Source organism: Hemitrygon akajei, chromosome 4, assembly GCF_048418815.1.
Source record: "Hemitrygon akajei chromosome 4, sHemAka1.3, whole genome shotgun sequence".
Taxonomy (NCBI): Eukaryota; Metazoa; Chordata; class Chondrichthyes; order Myliobatiformes; family Dasyatidae; genus Hemitrygon; species Hemitrygon akajei.
Genome location: NC_133127.1, coordinates 198,118,454 through 198,138,583, shown reverse-complemented (window position 1 = coordinate 198,138,583; position 20,130 = coordinate 198,118,454). Strand labels below are relative to the sequence as shown.

General features: G+C 39.0%; 1 protein-coding gene and 1 long non-coding RNA gene across 2 annotated transcripts in view; both read right to left on the bottom strand.

Moving 5' to 3' along the window:
- LOC140726046 (uncharacterized) overlaps window positions 1-20,130 on the bottom strand; it is a 201,730-nt gene that overhangs the window by 19,302 nt on the left and 162,298 nt on the right. The window lies entirely within an intron of this gene.
- LOC140727117 (uncharacterized) lies at window positions 12-19,736 on the bottom strand. Its single transcript, XR_012098787.1, has 3 exons — window positions 19,625-19,736; window positions 19,357-19,481; window positions 12-2,007 (listed from the first exon to the last, which is right to left on the bottom strand). It is a non-coding gene; the product is annotated as an uncharacterized lncRNA (long non-coding RNA).

The window sequence follows — 20,130 nt, the reverse complement described above, 5'->3', positions numbered from 1 at the left end:
CTAGAGGGAGATATTGCAATTCGTAAATGGTGTGCATATGACTCTGATTTTACACCAAATAAATTGGATGCTAGATTTAAGGACTGGACAGCTAAAGGAATAACAGTTCTTTGCAACATAATGAAAGAAGGAACACTTGTTCAGTTTTGAAATGCTTAAAGAGAAACACTTATTAGAAAAACAAGATTTTTATCGGTATTTACAGATGCGACAATATGCTAATAAGACACTTAAAAATGTAACCAAGGCAAGAACATGCTTGACAGAGCTATTTAGAAAAGCATATAATTCAGATAACAGTAGTAGAATCATTTCAAGCATGTATAAAGGGTTGTCAAATCTTAAAACACATTCGACTTCGTACATTAAAACAAAATGGGAGAAGGAAGGAGGGATAATTATATCTGAGGAAGAATGGACAACAATATGGAGATATCAATGGAAGTGTACCAGTTCACAGAAATGGAGGGAGTTTGGATGGAAAAACTTGATAAGATATTTTATTACACCCTCTCAGAAATCCCATTATGATAGTAACCTCTCTGTTTGCTAGAAAAATTGTGGAAATCAAGATGCAAATCATTATCATATTTTTTGGGACTGCCCTGTTATCAAAAACTATTGGAGGGGAATACACAATGCCCTACAAGACATCTTTAAATGTGAAATACCCTTAGAGACTAAGATCATATATTTTGGATAGATACCTCAAGAATGTTTGAAAAGGGTTAAATATTTAATGAATATACTGTTGGTGGCTGGTAAAAAGACTCTTACTAGGAAATGGTTATCACAGGAGAGCCCAACTTTAAATACATGGATGGAAATTACAATGGGCATTTACAAAATGGAGAAGATAACAGCATCTGTTAATCATAAGCTGGAACAATTTGATTCATACTGGGGAAAATGGTTTAACTATATAATGCCTCATAGGCCTGATTTTATTCTTACAAATCAATGAATCTGTTGTAAAAAAAAAGATCACTCCCTACTTGTACATAGTTCTTTCCTTTTGCTTGTTTTTTTCTCTCCTCTCTTTTCTATGTGTAATCCTCAGATAAATACTATGTGGAGATTTGTGATATATATGATTATATGATATATATGTACAATGTCTGAAATACATCTTATGGAAATGTTTGTTTTATGATGAACTTCAATAAAAAAATTACAAAAAAAAGAAAAAAAACCAAAACTGGCCTTGGCCTGTCTTGGCGAGGTGTCACAGTAAAAATTCTGTGTGCTCTTTCGATGTCGGGAGGTTGAAATAAAATATCCAGAAACAGAGATTGAAACAGGTTAGCAAAATAGTCTGATAAATCTTCAGTCTCAGATCCTTCCTTCAATCCAACAATACGAATATTATTCCGACGAGATCTTGCTTCCAAATCGATGATCTTCTTTTGTGACTTCTCCAAACGTGCTGACATTTCTGCAATTTGCCACTTCGCCTCTTTAAGTTCCAAATTCAGAGAGATAATGTTTTCCTGCACAAATTGAAAACTCCCTCTTAATGACTTCATCTCAGAAGAGGGAGCATCAAGTTTTACCGTGTTGTTGTCTACCTTCTTATCAAGAGTCATCAGAGAATTTTCTAATTGCTCGACCCAAACTGGCGTTTTGTCCAACTTTTTCCCCTTTCCATTGCTGGATTCAGGAAGCTGCTTTCCACTTCCTAAAGATTGTGACATAATAACAACTATTCCCCTCTAAGATCTGACAAATAAAAGTTAAAAATTTAAAGTTTAAACTGGGGAAAAGGAAGAATTAATTGCAGCCACACAAATCTGTGTGTCACTCCAAAGACAGTAGGCGAAGTCTCCCCATGGTCTCACTTTCAAAGACCCTTCATCTCATGTGCTCGATATTCATCATTATTATTATATTTACTCTTTTCTCTTTTGTACTTCCACAGATCGCTGTCTTTTGCACATTGCTTGTCATCCTGTTAGGTATGGTCTTTCCTTCTGGTCTCTCAAGGTTGTATATGGTGACATCTGTGTACTTTGAAAATAAATTTACTTTGACATTGTTAAATGTTTCAGTAGAAAAAAATGAAACAATAATAAATACAAGAAAAGCTGCAGAGGCTGGAAATCCAGAGCAACACACACAAAATGCAGGAGGAACTCAGCAGGTCAGGCAGCATCTATGGAAGAGAGTGAACAGTCGACTTTTCAGCTCAAACCCTTCATCAGGACAATAACGATGCAGAATAAAGTGCGGAGAGTCCAGTGAGAGTCACCAGTGGGACAGAGGTTCTCCTTGAGCCCGGTTGTATGAGCTTTCAGGTTTCTGCCTGATGGGAGGGGGGAGAAGAGTGAGGGGATGTTCGTGGACTGTTCAGAAATCTGATGGCAGAGAAGAAGCTGTTTCTGAATCACTGAGTGGGAGTCATCAGGCTCCTGTACCTCCTCCCTGATGGTGTAAATGAGAAAGGGAGGACACAGCTTGAGGTCAGGATTGAACCCAGATGATGTGCACTGAGAGACGGCAGATCTACCGGCTGCTCGGCTGTGCCACCTATTAAAGGACATGTGGACAGGTACATGGATAGGAAGCTTCAGATGGATGTTGGTCAAACACGGTCGGATGGGACAAGCTTACACTCAGTGGCTAATTATCTTGGGTATTTTGTGCATTCAAAGATGCTTTTCTACACACTGCTGTAGTAATGTGTGGTTATTTGAGTTACTGTCACCTTCCTGTCAGCTTTAACCAGTCTGGCCATTCCCCTTGTGATGAGTCTCATCAATAAACATTTTTTCCCACAGATCTGCCACTCACAAAATGTTTTTCTCTTGTTTGTTTTTCACGCCATTCTCTGTGAACTCTATGGACCTGAGCACGACAATCCCAGGAGATCAGCAGTTTCTTAGATACTCAATCCACCCTGTCTGGCACCAACAATCATTCCAAGGTCAATATCACTCAGATCATACTTCTTCCTGATTCTGACGTTTGGTCTGAACCTCTTGACCATGTCTGTGTGCTTTTATTCATTGAGTTGTTGCCACATGTTTGACTGTTAGATATTTGCATTAACAAGCAGGTGTACAGGTTTACCCAATAAAGTGGCTGAGTGTAGCTCATGGGTGAGTTGGTTAAAGGGCCTGTTTCCATGCTAAATTAATCTCTGGTTATCACTCAATTACAGTACCATTGATGTTAATGGTATAGTGAAAATAATGAGCCCATCTCCTTTGTACCATACATTATGTTCAAGTTTAGTCTGAATGGAATGGTAAGGGAACAAGCGGTAAATAGGAACAAAGAGATTGCTGGAGATATCCCAAACCTGTGTCAACAGACGGAGAAACCTCATGGTTTCTGTCTGCAAAGCATGCCAAGTTCGGAGACATCCTGGCTGTTTCAAAACACAAAACAAAAAAATAGGTACACAATGCTGGAAGAACTCAGCAGGTCAGGCAGCATCTGTGAGAAAAGAGTAGCCAACGTTTTGGGCCAAGACCCTTCAACAGGAAGTTTCAATCTCTTGCTCCAAACCTGCAGCATCTTTGAATGCTCCTTGGCTTGACCGTTTCTAAACACCATTCCTTTACTCTTCTCCACGATAATCAGCCTCGTTGTTCATAGAGTCAGAGTCATACCACTTAGAAACAGGACCAGCATATCTACTGATCAGGGTTCAGTGATGGCCCAAGTGTAGAGGGAGAGATACAGACATGGATTGAGCAAAGATTCAAAAGCTTTGAAGTTAATTTATTATGAACCCTGACTATACAACCCTGAGATTTATCTTCCCAGAGGAAGCCACGAAACAAAGAAACACCATGGAACCCATTCAAAGGAACACCAAAATTCAATGTGCAAAAAAAGGTGCAGGATTCTCTTGCTGGTTGTGAATGGAGTAACAGCTTCTTGCAGTCACTCCTATCTCACTTACTTTACTATTTCCAATCTGATTTGAAACCTCACTTTTAAACGTGATATTTTTTAATATGAGTGCCAAAGTACTAAAAAAGAAGAAGATGCTCCTGCACCTTTGGATTCTATAATGGATTTGCTTTGAAAACACAGAAAAGAATTTTCCGATGAGTTCCAACAACTTAGATCTGAATTTAAACTAATGGATGCAAAATTGGATTCTATTCAAAAAACCTTAACTGAGCATGATAAACGAATAGAAGAGAATGAAGAAACTCTGATGATTTTGGATGCAAGAATGGATGACCTTCAAAAGCTCTGTGAAAAGCAATCTAAATTTAATGAGAAATTAAGACAGAAGATTATCAATTTAGAAAACAGCAGAAGAAATAACCTACGAATTCTGGGTCTTGAAGAGTTAATGGATCAGCCTACTGAATTCTTTGCAAGCTCTTTGGTACAGTTATTTCCTAAAATCTTACAATGATCGATCAAGCTAATAGATTGCCCATCTTCAGACCACCTCTGGGAGCCAAGCCCAGGTCAGTTATAATTTGTTTTCGTGAATTTCAAACAAAGGAAAGTTTAACTCATGAATCTCGTCGAAGAGGACTGATTGATTACAAGGGTCAGGAGATTAGGATTGTCGAGGATTTTTCACCCGAGGTCATGAATGAGCGTGTTAAATTCAAAGAGGTTAATGTTGGAAATTTTTAACAAAGGTTTAAAGCCATCCCTTTGTTATCCTGCTCGTCTTAGAATCACTCTGCAAGATGGTTCTAAAGAGTGCTTTCGCTCGAGTGGAGAAGCCCATGATTTTTTACAAACAATGGATTGACTGTTTAGTATCTTGCTATATGAATAATTGCTTCTCTTACTTTTGGTCAACCTTCGCAGCTAAACTTCCTTGTGACTTAAATGCTTTACTTAGAGAATAAGATTTTAATAAGTTAATACCGAGTGTGTTTATATGTTATGAATTTTGATGTTTTTTTATTATTTCATACACATTTCTTGAGTTTTTTAAAATCAATATGGCTTAGTTTTGGTATTTTTCATTCTATTGTTTTGAAACTGTAATAATTATTTAGTCTAGCCTGGAATACAGTTGACCTTGGAATTAATTAGGAGTCAAATCAGCAGGTTGTTTTGGAAGGGTGATGTCATTGGCTGTAGTTGCCAGCCTTCTTTTGGCTGGGCTTCTGATTTTGGGAGGGGGAGGGGCGTCTTTTTCTGGGAGCTGTTTTGGGAGGTTAACCAAATCTGTTGCTTGGTTACCCTATTTCAAGGCTTATTGTTTGGTTTTAATGTTCATTTTACTGGTTATTACTTTAATTTCTCTATTAAATAGTATTAATAATGGGTCATACTATTAACTTACTCAGTCTTAACGTGAAAGGATTAAATCGCCCTGTGCAGCGGAATTAGATTTTTGCCTATATTTAAAAACTTAAGGCCCCAATTATTTTTTTTACAAGAAACACATGTACGTAATTGTGACAACTTGTGTCTTTTCAGTAGATAGAAAGGACTACATATTTACTTCTCTTTCCAGGCCAAGTCTAGAGAAGTTTTGATTTTTATGGATAATACAGTTCCATTTGTCCAACATAAAGTAATGTCTGATGTTAATGGGTGTTTTGTCATAGTGTCAGGAATATTAGATAATAAATTAATGGTATTTGCCAATCTGTATGCTCTGAATACAGATGATCTGGGATTTTCTGAGCGTTTTTTAAATATATTTCTGCTAGATTTGAGCCTTTACTCTTTGGTGATGGGAGGAGATTTTAATTGTTGGTTAGATCCAGTTTTAGATAGGTCATTCTTTAAAACAGTGACACTTAATAAATCAGCTTTGTTTATTCAATCTTTTTAATGAAATGCAGTATTGTTGATATATGGTGTTTCTTACATCCACTAGATAGGGAGTATTTGGTTTTTTCTCATGTCCATCATACGTATTCCAGGATTGATTACTTTTTTATTGATAGTCAAATGATTCTTTTAGTTCAATCCTGTGAATACAAAGAAATTGCTGTTTCAGATCATGCTCCAGTGCTTTTATGTTTAAATCTCCCTGGTCTTCCTCAAATAAACAGATCTTGGCATTTTAATTTAACTTTGTTATCTGATAAAGATTTCTTAAAGTTTCTGAAGAGACAAATTATTCTTTTTTTTTGAAGAGAATACTTTGGAAGAGACTTCTAGTCTTATTAGATGGGATGCCTTTAAGGCTTTTATCAGAGGTCAAATTATTTCCTATACTGCAAGTGTCAAGAAAAGAGCCAATAAAGAGAAAATTGAGTTAGGTAATCTGTTAAAACAATTAGACAAGAAATATGCCTTGGCTCCAGATCCTACTTTATATAAAAGGTGTGTTGAAATTCAATTAAATATGATCTTCTTTTAACATATCCAATTGAAAATCAACTTTTAAAAGATAAAAGTCAATTTTATATCCACGGAGACAAAACAGGTAAATTATTGGCTAGCCAATTAAAAACCTTTATATCTAAATGGTAAATTAAAGAAATTTGTAAAGCCAATTATGATAGGACAATTGACCATTTAGAAATAAACGATATTTTTAAAGAATTTTATTCTAAACTTTATAGTTCAGACCCTTCCAAAGATAACACTGTAATGAATAATTTTTTAGATCAATTAAACATACCTACACTTTCTGTTGATAACCGAAAACAATTGGATCAACCTATTTAGTACGAGGAAATTGCTGAGGCTGTATGCTTCTTGCACTCGGGGAAGGCTCCAAGTCCTGATGGATTTTCGGCAGAATTTTATAAGGCTTTTTCCTCACTGCTTATACCTCATTTATGTGCAGTTTTTTTCGGATTTCTTTAAGCTGGGTAGGTTGCCACAATCTTTTTATGAAGCTTCTATTTTGCTTATTCTTAAAAAGAATAAGAACCCAACTGAATGCTCTTCTTACAGACAAATTTCTTTACTTAATGTCAATTCTAAAATCCTATCTGAAGTTCTGACCCGTAGAATTGAAAATATTTTACCATCTATCATTTCTGATGATCAGATGGGATTTATTAAAAATCGATATTCCCACTTTAATATTCATTGTTTATTAAACGTTATTTATTCCCCTTCTAAGGACATATCGGAATGTGTGATTTCTTTGGACGCTGAGAAGGCTTTTGAGCAGGTTTAGTGGAATTATTTATTTAAAACTGTAAGAGAAATTTAATTTTGGGCACAATTTTATTCAATGGATTAAATTACTGTATCAATCTCTTTCTGCTAAGGCCCTTACTAATTTTCAGTATTCCAAACCTTTTAAAATTCAGCGTGGAACTAGACAAGGTTGTCTCCTGAGCCCTTTGCTCTTTGATTTGGCTTTAGAACCCTTAGCCATTGCTTTTCAAGAATCTAATGATATTACTGGTATCCTAAGGAGAGGGACTGTTCATAAAGTTTCACTTTATGCTGATGACCTATTGCTTTTTATTTCTATTGTCAAGACTTCACTGCCTCCTGTGCTTTCTCTTACTTTCAAAATCAAATAGGTATAGTGTTACGCTGTTATATATACAGTATAATCAAAAAAACCACAACTCCTCTTAACAAATCATAAACAAAAGATTGGAAAATTTTATTTATATAAAGGAACAAAAACCCAACTAAACTAAATTGGAACAAAAAAAAGGAAAAGAAAAGAAAAGAAAGATTCAGCAGTCCATTTGAGGATAAAATTAAAAGAAAAAAGAAGAAGAAAAAACATCCTTCCAGTCACCAAACCTTCATGGATAAGGATTTTCCCCAAAACGAATTTTAAAAAAAATAAATAAAAAATATATTAAATCTTATAAAAATATTGAATAAAGGGTCACCAGACTTGCTCGGAATTAAAAGATGTATCAAACGTCCAGCTTCTAATTTTCTCCAAGCTTAGACATGACATAATGGAGGAGAGCCAATAGAGAACAGTCGGCGGATTAGAATCTTTCCAGTATAACAAGATAGCTCTCTTAGCCAGTAAAGTTGAAAAGGCTATCACATGTTGAGCGGAAGCAGATACTCTGCCTACTTCCTCTGGAATAATCCCAGAAATTGCCGTAAGTGAATTGGGTTGAACATACATCTATAACTTTAGATAGTATTCTAAAAACATCTCTCCAAAAATTATTTAAGCTTACACAGGACAAAAACATATGAGTTAGAGTAGCCACTTCTACATTACAACTGTCACAAATAGGGCTTATATTAGGAAATATATGCGCCAATTTATCTTTAGACATATGGGCTCTATGTACTATCTTAAACTGAATTAAGGAATAGCATGCACAGATAGATGAATTATTAACTAGATAATAAATTTTACTCTATTGATCATCTGAAAGTGAATGTTGAAGTTCTATTTCCCAAGTGCGGTGAACCTTATCATTAGGCAACATGTGAGGATTCATTAACTGTTTATAAATGATAGCTATTAATCGTTTTTGAAATGGTTTAAGCAGAAAAATAGCATAAGCCAAATTTGAAGAGTAGGCCAAGGGATAATTAGGTAAAAAATCACGTAAAAAATTCCTAACCTGTAAGTATCTAAAAAAATGTGTGTTAGAGATATCATATTTAACCATTAACTGCGAAAAAGACATTAAACAATCCTGTAAGAACAAATCTAAAAAAGTTTTTATTCCTTTAGTTTTCCATATTAAAAAAGCCTTATCCAGAGTTGATGGTTTAAAAAAAATTAGAATAAATATTACCAGAGAGTAAAAAATTATTTAATTCAAAAAATCTACAAAACTGAAACCAGATTTTTAAGGTATGTTTAACAATAGGGTTGAGAGCTTGTCTACCTATTCTGGAGAACGAAAAAGGAAGGGGAGCTCCTAATAAAGAAGCTAAAGAAAACCCCGTTACCGAATTTTCCTCCAAATATAACCATGGAGTGCGATCCTGGTTATCTATATCATAAATCCTATATCATCAATTAATACTACCCTTCTTTTTAAAATTGTAAGAAATTAATTTACCTATTTGGGTGTAACAATTACCAAGAATTACAAATACCTATTTAATGAAAATTTTCTTACCTTACTGAACTTTGTAAAAAGGACACTATCAAACTGGTAACACACACAAAATGCTGGTGGAACACAGCAGGCCAGGCAGCATCTATAAGGAGAAGCACTGTCAACGAAGGGTATTCACCCGAAATGTCGACAGTGCTTCTCCTTATAGATGCTGCCTGGCCTGCTGTGTTCCACCAGCATTTTGTGTGTGTTGCTTGAATTGCTTGCATTGGTAAGGCCAAATTTGGAATATTGTGTACAGTTCTGGTCACCGAATTATAGGAAAGATATCAATAAATTAGAGAGAGTGCAGAGACGATTTACTAGGATGTTACCTGGGTTTCAGCACTTAAGTTACAGAGAAAGGTTGAACAAGTTAGGTCTCTATTCATTGGAGCGTAGAAGGTTGAGGGGGGATTTGATCGAGGTATTTAAAATTTTGAGAGGGATAGATAGAGTTGACGTGAATAGGCTGTTTCCATTGAGAGTAGGGGAGATTCAAACGAGAGGACATGATTTGAGAGTTAGGGGGCAAAAGTTTAAGGGAAACACGAGGGGGTATTTCTTTACTCAGAGAGTGATAGCTGTGTAGAATGAGCTTCCTGTAGAAGTAGTAGAGGCCAGTTCAGTTGTGTCATTTAAGGTAAAATTGGATAGGTATATGGACAGGAAAGGAGTGGAGGGTTATGGGCTGAGTGCAGGTAGGTGGGACTAGGTGAGATTAAGAGTTCGGCACGGACTAGGAGGGCCGAGATGGCCTGTTTCCATGCTGTGATTGTTATATGTTATGTGATTGTTATATGTTGTTATTTTTGACACCACTTTTGGATTAAAAAATAGTTAAAGCAAATGGGACTAGACAAAGAAAATCTCAATAGACCAAGGAATTTCCTAAATTGTACCCAGATGCTCAAAGTATGTTTAACTGGCAAATTTTCAGTTAGTTTACTAAAAGATAAAGGTAGTGAGGATCCGAGAAGAGAAATAATAGAAAATTTATTAACAGAGTTAGCTTCTAAAGAAACCCATATTGGGCAGTCTTCACTGTTAATATAATATGTCCAAGATGTAAGATTTCATATACTGACTGCCTAATAATAAAACCTAAAATTTGGTAAAGCTAAACCTCTATTCTTCTTAGATTTTTGAAGATGAACTTTATTTAGTCGAGAATGTTCGAAGATATATAAGAAGATATAATAGAATCAAGAGAATCAAAATAAAAGATTTAGGAATAAAAACAGGTAATGCCTGAAAAAGGCATATAAATTTAGGTATATAAAATCCTTCGATGACCGATTCAGTTTTTAAAGAATGGGATAGATTGGGTATTAAATGCTTCCAGGATTTATTTGTTGGAGGAAGTCTTCTTTCGTTTGAGTAAATGTCAGCTAAATATAGTTTACCCAAAACTCAGTTTTTTCGTTTACAAATTAGGGACCTTCTGCATTCTCAACTATATACATCTTCTATAAGTTCCAATAAGGACTTATTAGATGTAATTTTTAATTTGAAACCTTTTTATAATGGTTCAATATCCAATATTTATGGTACATTGCTAGGAATGAGCAATGCTCCTGTAGACAAGATTAAAAATCTTTGGGAGCAAGATTTACAGACTTCAATTTCTGAGGAAACGGAATGAAATTTTTAGATTGGTTAACACTTCATTGTTATGTGCCTGTCATTCCCTTTTACAATTTAAAGTGGTTAATAAGGCTCACATGTCTAAAGATAAGCTATCTCATTTTTATTCGGATATATCTCCTTTCTGTGATAGATGTAAAAATGGAGAAGCTTCATTAATTCACATGTTTTGGACATGTCCTAGTCTTGAAAGATACTGGAAGGAGAATTCCAAACTTTCTCTGTACTTTTCAAGGTAAATTTTAAGCCTAACCCTTTGACCGCATTATTTGGTATTATTGGAGGAAAAGACTTTATTTTGGAGACACCTGATTTGCATATTTTGGCTTTTACTTCTCTTTATAGCTAGGAGGGTGCTCTTGCTTAAATGGAAGGATGCTGTTCCGCCTACTCATGCTCAATGGTTACGGGATGTTATTTCATGCTTAAATTTAGAGAAGATCTGTTGTTCAGTTTTTGAATTTAGCCAAGACTTTTGTACATTGTGGGGACCATTTTTGAGTTATTTTCACAACCTTTGATTTGTTGTAAAAGTACAGATGGTGGCTAATAATATATTTTATTATATGTTAAGGGTTTTCCCTTTTTTTCTTGCTTTTCCCAAAGGCTCTGACTTTGGCAGTGGGTTTAGATTTGTTTCTGTATAAAAGATTATTATATTTCAATATTATGATTTAATTTAATTTTTATGAATACAGGGTTTTGTGATTGTAACTGTATTTTTAATACAATGTATCTGGTACTATTTTATTTTTTTCTTTTGACTTATAATATATATCTTCTTGTACTCTGTATTCCTCTATGCAGAAACTAATAAAAATATTGAAAGAGAGAGAAAATATTTAAAGAGAAAAAAGGAGCAAATTACACAAATGGCAAAAACTGAACAACAAAAACAAACAGAATATAAAACATCAAACCACAGAGGCCTTGAAACAGTCCAGAAATGTTCAGTTTAGTTCAGTTCTGTTCAGCGCTGTGCCATTCGTTGATTGCAGGACGTCAGTGCGCCCCATTGGAGTTGATTGGGGCCAGTACACCCCATTGCAGTTGATTGGAGCCAGTGCACCCCATTGGAGTTGATTGGAGCCAGTGCACCCCATTGGAGTTGATTGGAGCCAGTAAACCCCTTTGGGGTTGATTGGAGCCGGTGAACCCCATTGGAGTTGATTGGAGCCTGTAAACCCCTTTGGAGTTGATTGGAGCCAGTACACCCCATTGGAGTTGATTGGAGCCAGTGCACCCCATTGGAGTTGATTGGAGCCAGTACACCCCATTGGAGTTGATTGGAGCCAGTGTGCCCCATTGGAGTTGATTGGGGCCAGTGCACCCCATTGGAGTTGATTGGAGCCAGTGCATCCCATTGGAGTTGATTGGAGCCAGTGCGCCCCATTGGAGTTGATTGGTGCCAGTGCATCCCATTGGAGTTGATTGGAGCCAGTGCGCCCCATTGGAGTTGATTGGAGCCAGTACATCCCATTGGAGTTGATTGGAGCCAGTGCACCCCATTGGAGTTGATTGGAGCCAGTGCATCCCATTGGAGTTGATTGGAGCCAGTGACCCCCATTGGAGTTGATTGGAGCCAGTAAACCCCTTTGGGGTTGATTGGAGCCAGTGCACCCCATTGGAGTTGATTGGAGCCTGTAAACCCCTTTGGAGTTGATTGGTGCCAGTGCATCCCATTGGAGTTGATTGGAGTCAGTGCACCCTATTGGAGTTGATTGGAGCCAGTACACCCCATTGGAGTTGATTGGAGCCAGTGCACCCCATTGGAGTTGATTGGAGCCAGTACACCCAATTGGAGTTGATTGGAGCCAGTGTGCCCCATTGGAGTTGATTGGGGCCAGTGCACCCCATTGGGGTTTATTGGAGCCAGTGTACCCCATTGGAGTTGATTGGAGCCAGTATACCCCATTGGAGTTGATTGGAGCCAGTACACACCATTGGAGTTGATTGGAGCCAGTTCGCCCCATTGGAGTTGATTGGAGCCAGTACACCCCATTGGAGTGGATTGGAGCCAGTGTGCCCCATTGGAGTTGATTGGAGCCAGTGCGCCCCATTGGAGTTGATTGGAGCCAGTACACCCCATTGGAGTTGATTGGAGCCAGTGTGCCCCATTGGAGTTGATTGGAGCCAGTACACCCCTTTGGAGTTGATTGGAGACAGTGCACCCCATTGGAGTTGATTGGAGCCAGTACACCCCATTGGAGTTGAATGGGGCCAGTGCATCCCATTGGAGTTGATTGGAGCCAGTGCACCCCATTGGAGTTGATTGGAGCCAGTACACCCCATTGGAGTTGATTGGAGCCAGTACGCCCCATTGGAGTTGATTGGAGCCAGTACACCCCATTGGAATTGATTGGAGCCAGTGTGCCCCATTGGAGTTGATTGGAGCCAGTGCGCCCCATTGGAGTTGATTGGAGCCAGTGCATCCCATTGGAGTTGATTGGAGCCAGTGCGCCCCATTGGAGTTGATTGGAGCCAGTACATCCCATTGGAGTTGATTGGAGCCAGTGTGCCCCATTGGAGTTGATTGGGGCCAGTGCACCCCATTGGAGTTGATTGGAGCCAGTGTGCCCCATTGGAGTTGATTGGAGCCGGTGCGCCCCATTGGAGTTGATTGGAGCCAGTACACACCATTGGAGTTGATTGGAGCCAGTTCGCCCCATTGGAGTTGATTGGAGCCAGTACACCCCATTGGAGTTGATTGGAGCCAGTGTGCCCCATTGGAGTTGATTGGAGCCGGTGCGCCCCATTGGAGTTGATTGGAGCCAGTACACCCCATTGGAGTTGATTGGAGCCAGTGTGCCCCATTGGAGTTGATTGGAGCCAGTACACCCCTTTGGAGTTGATTGGAGACAGTGCACCCCATTGGAGTTGATTGGAGCCAGTACACCCCTTTGGAGTTGATTGGAGACAGTGCACCCCATTGGAGTTGAATGGGGCCAGTGCATCCCATTGGAGTTGATTGGAGCCAGTGCACCCCATTGGAGTTGATTGGAGCCAGTACACCCCATTGGAGTTGATTGGCGCCAGTACACCCCATTGGAGTTGATTGGAGCCAGTACACCCCTTTGGAGTTGATTGGAGACAGTGCACCCCATTGGAGTTGATTGGAGCCAGTACACCCCTTTGGAGTTGATTGGAGACAGTGCACCCCATTGGAGTTGAATGGGGCCAGTGCATCCCATTGGAGTTGATTGGAGCCAGTGCACCCCATTGGAGTTGATTGGAGCCAGTACACCCCATTGGAGTTGATTGGTGCCAGTACACCCCATTGGAATTGATTGGAGCCAGTGTGCCCCATTGGAGTTGATTGGAGCCAGTGCGCCCCATTGGAGTTGATTGGAGCCAGTGCATCCCATTGGAGTTGATTGGAGCCAGTGCGCCCCATTGGATTTGATTGGAGCCAGTACATCCCATTGGAGTTGATTGGAGCCAGTGCACCCCATTGGAGTTGATTGGAGCCAGTGCATCCCATTGGAGTTGATAGGAGCCAGTGTGCCCCATTGGAGTTGATTGGAGCCAGTGTGCCCCATTGGAGTTGATTGGAGCCAGTGCACCCCATTGGAGTTGATTGGAGCCAGTAAACCCCTTTGGAGTTGATTGGAGCCAGTGCACCCCATTGGAGTTGATTGGAGCCAGTACACCCCATTGGAGTTGATTGGAGCCAGTATGCCCCATTTGAGTTGATTGGAGCCAGTGTGCCCCATTGGAGTTGATTGGAGCCAGTGCACCCCAATTCAATTCGCACAAATTACCAATAAAAAGAGAGTAACTAGAAACCAGAAACACATAACGTGAACTGCAGAGTCCAATCCACAAACAAACTATGTTGACTAAACCTTGTCCAAGATCAAAGTCTCTGGCACATTTCTCCAGCAGCATCGAGTGAGAGGGTGAGAGAGAGACTCATCAAACGTAGGCAGACGGCCCTGACAGTCATTTGCCTCCTTCCGAAATACCATCACCTTCGATTCAACAACAGCAGTGATGTCGCCAGCAGTCTTAAACATGGCATTGGAGCTGTGCTTAGCCACACAGACGAAGGTATAAAGTCAGTAAAGCACTGGCATACAATCAGTAAACAGCAGAGAGTTCAATATCAATATACATCAGGTATGGAATCAGTAATAAAACGTAATGATCATCTTTCACCGACAGGACTAATTGCCTTGAGGAGGCAAATAAATTAGCCAATGATGGGTAATCATGGTGGTGAAGTTTTGTTAGATTGTCAGGAGAAATGTCAATAAAGATTTTCCCTTGAGTTTTTTAACAGAAATTAATCAAAAATTAGTTCACCAGTTTGGAAGCAAGTTTTTGTAAAAATGTTAATGAACAATCAATATTAAAGCTGCAGAGAGAAAAAAGACACTGGGAGACAGTGGTGGGGTAGAGAAAAGAATGTGAAAGAGAAAGAGGGAGAATGGTGGAAAATGGGAGGAAAGGAGAGAGAGGGGAAAGGAATTTAAATTTAAATTTATCTCTCGAATATCAGAATCCCACTCATACATTTTTTGGCAAATACAACATGGGGATCAGCTGCCACTCAGTGTACAGGACTGCAGCACAGAACAGACAATAGTGTAGAAATGACTGGGGCATTCCACACATCCACCACTCTCTGTGTAAAATCCTACCTCTGATACCCCCCCATACTCCCCTCCAATCATCTTAAAATTAATCCCCTCGTATTAGCAAATTTCCACCCTGAGAGAAACGGGAACTCTCTCTGTGTATCTTACTCATTTTTATCAGTTCACCTCTCATTCCCCTTCACTCCAAAAGTAAAAGCCCCAGCTCGCTCAACTTTTCAGAACATTTTTTTCATTATCCCTTGGACATCACTCATTTTCAGTCTATATGTAACAGCATTTACCAATTTAATCTACACAAAATTGCAGTGGTCATGGTGTTGCTATACAGCAGTAGTGATACGGGTTGTGACGGTCGGTTCAAGAACCAGATGGTTGAAGGGAAGTATCTGTGGTGAACCTGTGGTGTGAGGTTTCTGTACCTCCTACCCGATGGTAGCTGCAAGAAGCTGACCTGGCCGTGTTGGTGGGGATCTCTGATGATAAATGTTGCCTTCGTGAGACAGAGGATTGCATGTCAATGCTGCTTTCAACCACTTTGATACATCAATGCTTTGCAGGAGATGCCACAGGAACATAACACATTTGTGGTGTTAGATTGTGACTACGTTTGAAGTCTGTGCAGAGCAATTTGTTCAGTAACTATGAACAGTGGGTGGGTGGGAAGGAGGAAAGGGTTTGTTTTTTGTTGTTTAGTTACTGTTGTTGTGTTGTTGTTGTTTGTGTTCTACTGCTGTGGGTACAACACGTTGGCACTGTAATGTGTGTAGAAACTTCCCCAACACATCCTCGGACCCTGTTGGTTGTTAACATAAATGATACATTTCCCTGTACGTTTCGATGTACATGTGATGATATTAATAATAGTAACAACCCGAGAGGGGTTTTCTGTCCCCGATCGGGCACGTCCCCAGGTGGTGGGCTGGGGAAAGCTCTGCAGATATACAGGGCAGGTGGGAAATAAAATACCACTCACGGACCAAATCAGAAACAGATCCAGGCACGTCTGTACCCAGATAGGACGGAGCTCTGATCAGCATCTGTTCTCCATGTTAGGGGCAATTGAAACCAAAAACCTGGCTGTAGGTGTAAGAAGCAATACCCTTTCACTTCAGAAATGGAGACATGTCTAGGGAACAGAGTGATACGGCCATGGCCCGGGGATCTCCAGGGCCTCCCTGGAGGTGGTGCTGGGAATGACAGTAAGCGGATTGCTGGTGGTACACTGCTGAATCAATATTTTATAGCACAACATCCCTCCATGCTATACAAGAAAATAATGAAGATGCCAACCACCGAAGCACTGATGAAAATAGAATCACTTCAGCAACTGCTCCACAACTGGATGGTAATAGCAACAACACAGATGCAGAGTCTCCACAGAATGCTAAGAATGAAGCTGAGCTTACAGATAAAATTATCTTTATACTTAACATCATACAAATAAAATATATGGGCACTGACCCAACAAAAAGACCCTACCAAACAAAACAAGACATCAACATTTGCAAAAATTGTTAATACTCTCAAGAATATTATATTATCACAATAGTTCAGAAAACTTGCAACATTTGAAGAAGTACACACAATAACATACTGCAGAACATTAACCACAGTACAGTGCATTGATTCCAAAATAGAGACACTGATTAGTAGAAACCCAAAGGTGAGAGCACTGAAATGTCAGAAAAGGTTAAGGAAGGAAATTGAAACCTTAGCAGCATAAATAACCCGCCTAATAGAGTATATAATGGATAACCTGAGCAAAAAACACTAAGGAAACATACAATCAACCTATAGCTACACTAAAACAAATGCTTGGTACATACAGAGCCAGACTAAATAGATACATGAAATACGCCAGACGAAGAAAACAGAACAATCAGTTCAGGAACACTGAAAAAGGTTTACAGAGAAAATTAAAACCAAATTCGACACACCAAAATGCCACCAACACTGGCACAGAATAACTAACTGTTACGAACCCACAGGTCTTTTACTGAGACTGTTTCTTTAAGAGAGCCTGTGTGAGGCGGGACTATCACGTCAGTCACAGGCTGTCTCAGTCTGGAGAGAGGGAGAGGGAGAGCGAGAGAGAGAGATAGAGAGAGAGAGAGAGAGAGAGAGAGAGAGAGAGAGAGAGAGAGAGAGAGAGAGAAAAAAAAACTCTCCAATGCCCACAAGGGTGGGTTGATCATCGGCACGCAGTGCATAATGAATGTCTGACTGTCACTTTGTATAATCCATAGGACTGGATTTTGGGATAATTTGTGGACCACTTGTGTAGCCCTTACCTGTGTATGTTGTGTGGTAACCACTGAAAGACAATATTCCTGTGACAGGTCACTTTCAGTGATAATTCGTATGTGGATTTGGAATGTCATGATGGACAAAATCTACGGCGACTGTTATCTCGTTTTACCTGACGTGGAACCTGTGGGATACTTCGTACTTACCTTTCCTCTACGTTTCACCCTGCATTACAAATATCTCTCTCCCATCATTTATTTTGTGGATTACCTTGGTTGAGTTACTATATTATAAGTAGATACTAATAAAGATAGTGCTTTTAACATCAAAACCAGACTCCAGGTGTAATCTATTGCTGCTGGTTCATCTCTAAAACGTTACAGTTCGTAACATAACAAACACAGAGATAATGAACTTTTGGTCTAATATCTGGTCATCAGCATAATGCACAACCAAGAAACAAACTGGAATAGGGGGGACAAGGACTGAAGAAATGCAATTATCTGAAGTTACAATGGATATGCTAAATGTGGTTATAAATAATACCACACCTCTAGAAAAGTACCAGCAGTGTTCATTTTCAAATTGTAGCATCGCACATCTTGCAGCTAATTGTCATTCACTGAGATAAGCACAATATACTTACAGAAGAGCACAACAGACACCATAAGGGCATGAAAGGATGTAAAGTACAACTGATAATAGATTCTGTAATTCTAAATCAAGCCTGGAGGAAAAGCAGAGATCTTTCGTGTTATTATATTGACTACCACAGAGCATTTGATTCTGTCCCACACTCATGGTAAATAGAAGTTCTTAATAAATATAAACTACACCCAGTACATGTGATGATACCACATATGATGAACCACTGGTGAACTATCATCACTCTATCCATCAACCAAAAAAAACAAAATAAGCAAAGGCATTTTTCAAGGTGACTCTCTGAGCCCACTATGGCTTTGTCTAGCTTTAAACCGTCTCTCTAATTTACTGAATCAGATGAAAATAGGGCATTAAATCAGAAACAACCTAACAATTTACACCTTCTATACATGGACAATTTGAAATTACACGCTCCTTCATCAGTAAAGCTAAAGCAATTAATTCAAATAGTAGAACTATTTTTGAAAGATAAAAACGTGAACTTTGGACTAGATAATTGCAGAACATTAAACATAAAGAAAGGTGCAATAGAGATAGAACAATATAAAAAAGAGCAGCAGGATACAATACAACCGATGGATGAGTATAAAACAAGTATTTGGAATATCAACAAGTAAAGAAAATAGAACATAGCGTGATAAAGGAAAAACTTTTGATAGAATTTGCTTTGAGGCTAAAGTAATCTGCCAAACAGAGCTCAATAGTAAAAATATAACAAAGGCAATATAATACCACGGTTATGATTTCTACTGCTAAACTGGAAGTATTTCACTTCAGTAGTTTTTTGCAATAGCAGTGTGCCCTGCTGGTAGAATGTTTTAGTTTTGGCTAAAGGTAAGAAGCCCTTCTGTTCAGCTTAAGAATGTTGTGTCAGCCAATCAGGATGATGGGTATGGAGAAAGTTCTAGAGAGAGCGGAGAGAGGGAGTTTTGTGAAGGACAGTAGTTTGGGGTCTTTTGGTGGGAACTGCGGAGTGGACATAAGGGGAGATGCTACAGAATGTCATGGGAAGGAGAGTCTCTGTTGCAAGAAGTACTTTGTACAGAAGAATGGCCAATACCAAGAACAGGAGGAGGAAGAGGAATAACAGGCATTAAAAATTTCAACAACACTCAGATAAAACTTCAAAGGATGTATTTTCACCAACGAAAACTTGATTAAGCAGTCCACACGACCATATGCAATTCTGATACGAAGTACACTCTCTCAAACTTAAATGAAAGCACAACTCAGAAAAATGAAGAAATTATCACCATAGAAGTAAAAGTTAACCTGAGCAGACGAGATGTCAGCGAGCAAGCGTCGAACGCCTGGCTCCGAGGTGGAGTCCTCTTCCCAGAAACAGAAGGGTTCCTTGTGGCAATTCAGGAACTGGTAGCTAGCACAAAACAATGATCAAAAATACATAATTAAACAATAACAAATTCAAGATGGCAAATGCAAAAGAGGGAAAATAAAAACCAGAAACATTTGAATATGTTACAGGATTCTGTAGTAGTTTAACTCAGTTTGATTACTTACATAGGCACAATTAAGTGGCAAACATTCACTAAAATCTTGCTTTAAAATGCAAACTTAACTAATTTGCTCTGTATGTATCTTCTGTATCTCTTTCTGCTGTGCCTGTTCAAACAGCTCAGCGTCTGCTTTTTAATCTTTGCTTTCGTATTTGCTTCCGGCCTCTTGAATCTTGGCTGATGACCGTGGGTGTGGTGAGTAATTGTTCTCCCAAATCTCTGCAACAGCCTCCTTCCTGCATCTGCTGCGTGTTATTGAGTTCTGTGTCAATGTTTCCCAGAAAGTCCCTTCATTTAGAAGAACGGAACTGATAAACAAAGACGAGAGCTAATCTGCTCACCTCCATCCATTCTGTGGAGAAGGAACCTACAGCAGTCCTGGCACAGGTTGAGGACCTCCTTTCCTGATTGAGTCTTGATTAAGGGTTTTGACCTGAAATGTCGACTGTTTACTCTTTTCCATTATACTGCTTGGCCTGCTGAGTTCCTCCAGCATTTTGTGTGTGTTAC